This window comes from Echinops telfairi, unplaced genomic scaffold (assembly GCF_000313985.2).
Source record: "Echinops telfairi isolate 266 unplaced genomic scaffold, ASM31398v2 ScPeMD7_2010;HRSCAF=2546, whole genome shotgun sequence".
In the NCBI taxonomy this organism is placed as follows: Eukaryota; Metazoa; Chordata; class Mammalia; order Afrosoricida; family Tenrecidae; genus Echinops; species Echinops telfairi.
In genome coordinates this window covers 6,382,219-6,387,348 of record NW_022105908.1, presented here as the reverse complement: position 1 = coordinate 6,387,348, position 5,130 = coordinate 6,382,219, and the positions used below count along the sequence as shown (strand labels likewise).

The window sequence follows — 5,130 nt, the reverse complement described above, 5'->3', positions numbered from 1 at the left end:
CTTGAACTTTCCTAGGGCTTTCCTGCTGCTGGGCAAGGCCTTTCCTAACATGTGGGGAGGGAGCGAGGCGCGTGTTTCTCCCGGGGTGGATCTCGGCTTGGAGAGCATTTCTAGGAAACGAGGTGGGAGAAGCTTGCGTGTTTCCTGTTGAGTTTGAAGCCGTTGCTAGAGCGTTGTTGCAGCCGCCAAGGAGCTGATTAGATCCTAGAGAAGTTTGCGAGACGATGTTTGGTGGGACCACCCGATGAAACCGTCAGTGGTGACTCAGCGGGTTAGTGCTAGGCTGCTGAAACAAGATGCGTGTGGGTCAAACCCACCGCTCCTCTGGAGGTTTTCTGCCCAACATTGAGATCCTTGAAAACCCACGGTGGCTGTTGTACTCGGTCCTCCAGGAGCCCGAATCGGTTGGATCGCAGTGAGGTGGGTTTTTGTCTGTCTTGAGTCTCCATTCTGTTAGGTGGCAGTGGGCTCCTTGTGTTTATTTTTTCTAGTTACCCGTCCTGTTAAGGCTTGGTTGGCATAGTAGAGGTGGGCAAGAAAGGAAAGTGTTGCGTTGTTACTATTATTTTTGCGGTGACGCTAAACAAAAAAGTTGATTCATAACTACGAGTGTGGTTCCGTCACGTACACTAGACGTTACCGTTGCTTGCAGATAGCCCTCCTAGCCCAGAAGGTATTTTTGTTTGGCTGTTGTGATAGAACTCTTCAGCTTACATTTTATCTTTGAGCTCAAGAGTTATTGAGTCTTGCCTATTGTGCATTTCCTCATCCTTGGAAATGCAGGGCCAAGCGAACACCAATGTTTTCTTACACCCACCAGGTATTTCTTAGACAGGTGTTACCTCACTGCTTTGAGGTTTCCAAGTGTCCTTAAAACAAGCATATTTTTTCAAGATCTCATCTGTTAATAATTGGAAATAACTGCTTAGGGAATTCTGAGTGTTTGAGGGAAAAGCGTTCCATTTCATTGGATAAATGCAGCTGGAAGGGCCAAATAGGGATCTCACCCAAGATATAGTGTAGGGGTAGTGCCAGCACACATTAAACAAGAAAATAGAACATATTGGGGACTTTTTTCTTTTTATCCAAACCAGTAAGTTGAATCTGCTCCCAAACTACTGGACCCTCATTTGAAGGGATTTTTTTGGGGGTGTGTGTGTGTGTGTGTGTCAGGGTGGTGGTGAAGATAAGCACACAAAGTCCCCTCCTCTCCAACTCTCACCAGGGTTTTAAAGTAGCTGTTGACATGAGGGAGGGGGAAAATTTTACATACATACATACATACATATATACATACATACATACATACACACACACACATATATATTCAGTGTCCTTATATCTATATATTAAAGGAAATAGAATACCTGAGTGACAATGTTTACTCATTGGGCTAAGGTATTCGTTTAAACATGGCTTCAGGGAATAGTTTCATTTCATGGTTTGAGAGCAACGCAGGGCCAAAGTTTTGGGACTCTCCAGAGTTACAGTAGGTCCAATAAATCTTAACTCTAAGTATTTTAAGTTCTGCGCTATACTTACCCTTCTCTCCTGGCTTATTTTAAAAATAACCCCAAAATCAAATTCACTGCCATCGAGTCAATTCCAACTCATAGTGAGCCAATAGCACTGGGTAGAATTTTTTCCAAGACTTTACATTTTTTTGAGAGTAGAAAGCCTCCTTAGGATCCACCTATTGTATTCCTGAACATTCCGTAGTGGTAGCCAAGTTCCATGGAATTCTTTTGGTCTTGAGGTGGAGGCAAGTGGTACATGCAGACAACCCTGAAGTCCAGTTCCTTCTTTACCCCTTGGGTTGTCTCTTTCCCCAAACTCATAGTTGTATCTTAGATGGCCACATGAAGCGCGTAAGACCGCAGACACTACTCGCCTTACTGGGAAGGAAGACATAAACTTTAAGAACTGTTATGCCCATTGATAGGATTGGTCTTGTGGGAGAATCCAAAGTCCCCAAACTAAGAGCAAATCCTATGAGGTGACTGATTATGTGTCATTCGTATCAGCATCTGTAACCTTCCCTTTCCCTTTTTGGCGGTGGTTATGGTTGCACAACCACATATAAGCTAGCATTTGCCCATTCATCCCTTTCCCCTCGATTTTCAAAAGAATTAGCTGCTAGCACTTAAAACTGAGAGATGTCACCCAAACTTTCCTTGACAAACTGGATAGAGGCTGGCTTTTGGATAGGGCACATGTTTGGATTTGACTGCAAGGTATCTGTAGGTATTGTGGTTGGAACCCTTCGCATGTTGTGCTCACATGTGCAGATGTCTTGTGTCAATCAGTCGGGGCATCAGGGTTTGGGCTGGATAGCACCATTGCTCTCCTTGATTACATAGATCCCTTTCCTGTAAAGCCTGGGCCAGGTTCAACTCCAGTTCTTTTTCTTAGTTTGCTTCAGGGCCTCCCTTGCTGAGCACTGGAGGGATATAACCCAGTGCTGTCTAGGGAGCTGCCTTCTGGGATGCACCTCTTTCTGTTTATTTGGTGGAAAACTTTTGGGGTGGGGCCCCTAGAAGTGATCAGACTGGATTGTTACTGAGTCTCAAGATTGAAATAAGCTGTCTATGGGTCTCTTGAATGGCTGCTCCATGTCAGATTTGACTGACTCAATCCTCTGACAACTCTGCGAGACCACTTTTCAAAGTTGGTGCACTCGACTGGAATCTGCTTTATGCTGAACATTTTTGAGCAAACTGCAGCATATGCCTTGTACTTAAAGGCTCTGCCCAATGTCAGTTGTGTGTTATTTATGGACCAGTTTAGAGCAGTGCCTAATTTCTTGCTTTACCTGGTTCCTCAACAGTGCTAATTGGGTAGTCATTAGCCACATATGGCATAAAATAAAATTAAATGAAAAAAATGCCCCTTACGGATGCACTTATCATCCGGGTGCACAGCATCATTCATTTAGTGGCTTGCAGCTGCAGTATTGGGCAGAGCAGATACATCTGGTTTCCAATGTCACAGAAAGTCCTATCTAAAATAGGGGTGGAAAGAGCAAGATGGTAACGGATGTCGCCTTTTCTTTTCACTCCATTAAATCTAGGGATTCAGTAGTGTTTGTACTGAAGAACATCAGACTCTGAGCTGTAACCTGCATTCTTACCCAAAATCCTGCACACGGGCAATGAGCACATCAAAAAGAATGTCATTTTTGTCATTGGCGTCTGTGACACACGTGCTCACCTAGGACAGCACGGGTACATGTGTTTTGCCACCTGTGTCAGCTCAGACCACCCTGGTGGGCTGCTTTGTCTTCAGTCTCCCAGGGCCGTAAGCACTTCAAGTTCTTCTCGGTGATGTTTGAAATGTGAGTACAGCCACGTGCACAGAGTTAACCCTTCTTGTCACCATGTGAAGAAGGACTTGATTTGTTTCTGACTGATGTGAGGGAGCGGGCTGTTCGGAGGCATGTGGTAATCAGGGTACTGGTTCACTGGATGGGACTCAATTATATTTACAATTAAGGTTGTTTCTGGCCTCCCTTTCCTGACTTGTACAGCCTTTGGCTCAGTATTTTGTAGCGAGTTCTCAGCATCTCTTAGCGTACCACACTTACTCCCTGTAGCACTTGTCTTCCCTGTTAGCTTTGCGTTCATCGGTGAACTGAGACTTGGTATTGGGTGGCTGATGGGGAGGGTTTACGTTGCCAGATGAACCGAGCAGGTGGGCTAGAAGTCAAGTGGGCAGTCACGGAGTTCGTTGGCTCCTGCTCCTGGGTTGACATACCCACCTTTCTGATGGAGGCCTTTTTAGCACTGAAGACCCTTAAGGTTCTCAGAATTTTAATCTTTCCTGACCGGCTTCCACTCTGGCTCTTGTGTGTGGTAGAGGGTTCTTTCCTCCTGGCTTGGACGAGCCAAGCAGAGATAGGGTTGGTACCTAGTCTGTAGATGTTTAACCTGTGTGTGTGGCATTCTGCTTGATTGGCTTAACATAGGAAGATAGAAGCCTGCGCGGTGGACCCCGTTAGTTAGAATCCCCTATAGTGACTAACGGGCCTTCATGTCTGCAGGTGAAGGTTGTTTTCCTGGGTTCATTCAGGCGCTTTGGATTCTCATGGAAACCCTTTGTGCCCCAGCATAGCAGTGCAATCCCACCTCCCTGGGAGGTGGAAGGCCACCCGTGTGCCCAGTGAAGCAGGAGGAGACTAAAAGCTCTGACTTAGTTTACAGTGTATGCAAGCAGTGCAACGGCAAAAAAAAAAAAGGCAGTACCGGGGGTGGCGGGGGCAATGTTTGATCACAAGGGGGAAAGAGACAAACTCGGCATGAGCCCAGGTCTGATTCCTATGAGGTAGAGGTCAAATGTACATGATGCTTCTTCCAACCTTTTTACCAGTTTTGATGGCAACAGTCTGTTGCAAGGCACTCCACTTCTCTGCTTGGTTCAATAATTCATTGGTGACTACATGGAACTTACGCATGATACTCCAAATTATGGGTTTATTAGGGAAGTGAACAGGTTACATACAGCTCAGCATCAGAAATACTCAGGATACAGTTCTTCAGTCAGGACAGCTTCTTCTCAGCTATTCTGCAAGCACATTTCTCTGGTCCTTGGATTCTCAGCCATGCAGCCCCTTGCTGTCTGCCTTGTTCTGGCAGTGTTGTGGGGAACAGCCCCACAGTCCGGGTCCTGAGGAGATAACTGTGCAGTTATAGGAAAAAGGGAGACAGAAAAGCCGAGCACAGGGGACTGATCTCCAATATCAGGAGTGGAGTTTAGAGTTTATTCAACAGTGGGTTTATATAGTAACTGCAAGTCTCCAGTTAGCACATACACTATAGAATGAACAGTGTGTTAATCTTGGATATGCTGAACTCTTTAGGGGAATATTTCATGATAAGCATTGGGCATTGAAGAGACAAAAGGAATAGATTGCGACAAAAGAGTCTGACTGCTCTTAAAGATAGGCATTCTTGGTCAACAAACAGATCCTGAACTATTTATAGGCTTTTTTTTTGGTCATTGGTTTTTTGTTGTTTTGTTTTCTTTTGTTGCTTTGTTTTGCTCTGTCTTGTTTTTGTGCATATTATCTCTGCAGGTTTTATCTAGATAAGATAGGCGGGATAAACAATCTGGAGGAGAAAGCAACAGACTGAT

The 5,130-nt window shown here is 45.1% G+C and overlaps 2 protein-coding genes across 2 annotated transcripts in view; one reads left to right on the top strand and one right to left on the bottom strand.

Moving 5' to 3' along the window:
- Positions 1 to 5,130, top strand: part of TMEM11 (transmembrane protein 11) — a 20,112-nt gene that overhangs the window by 661 nt on the left and 14,321 nt on the right. The window lies entirely within an intron of this gene.
- DHRS7B (dehydrogenase/reductase 7B) overlaps positions 4,443 to 5,130 on the bottom strand; it is an 83,748-nt gene continuing 83,060 nt past the window's right edge. The window contains exon 8 of the mRNA XM_004709186.2: positions 4,443 to 4,662. The gene's annotated coding sequence lies outside the window, so the exon portion shown is untranslated. The remainder of the gene's footprint in view (positions 4,663 to 5,130) is intronic.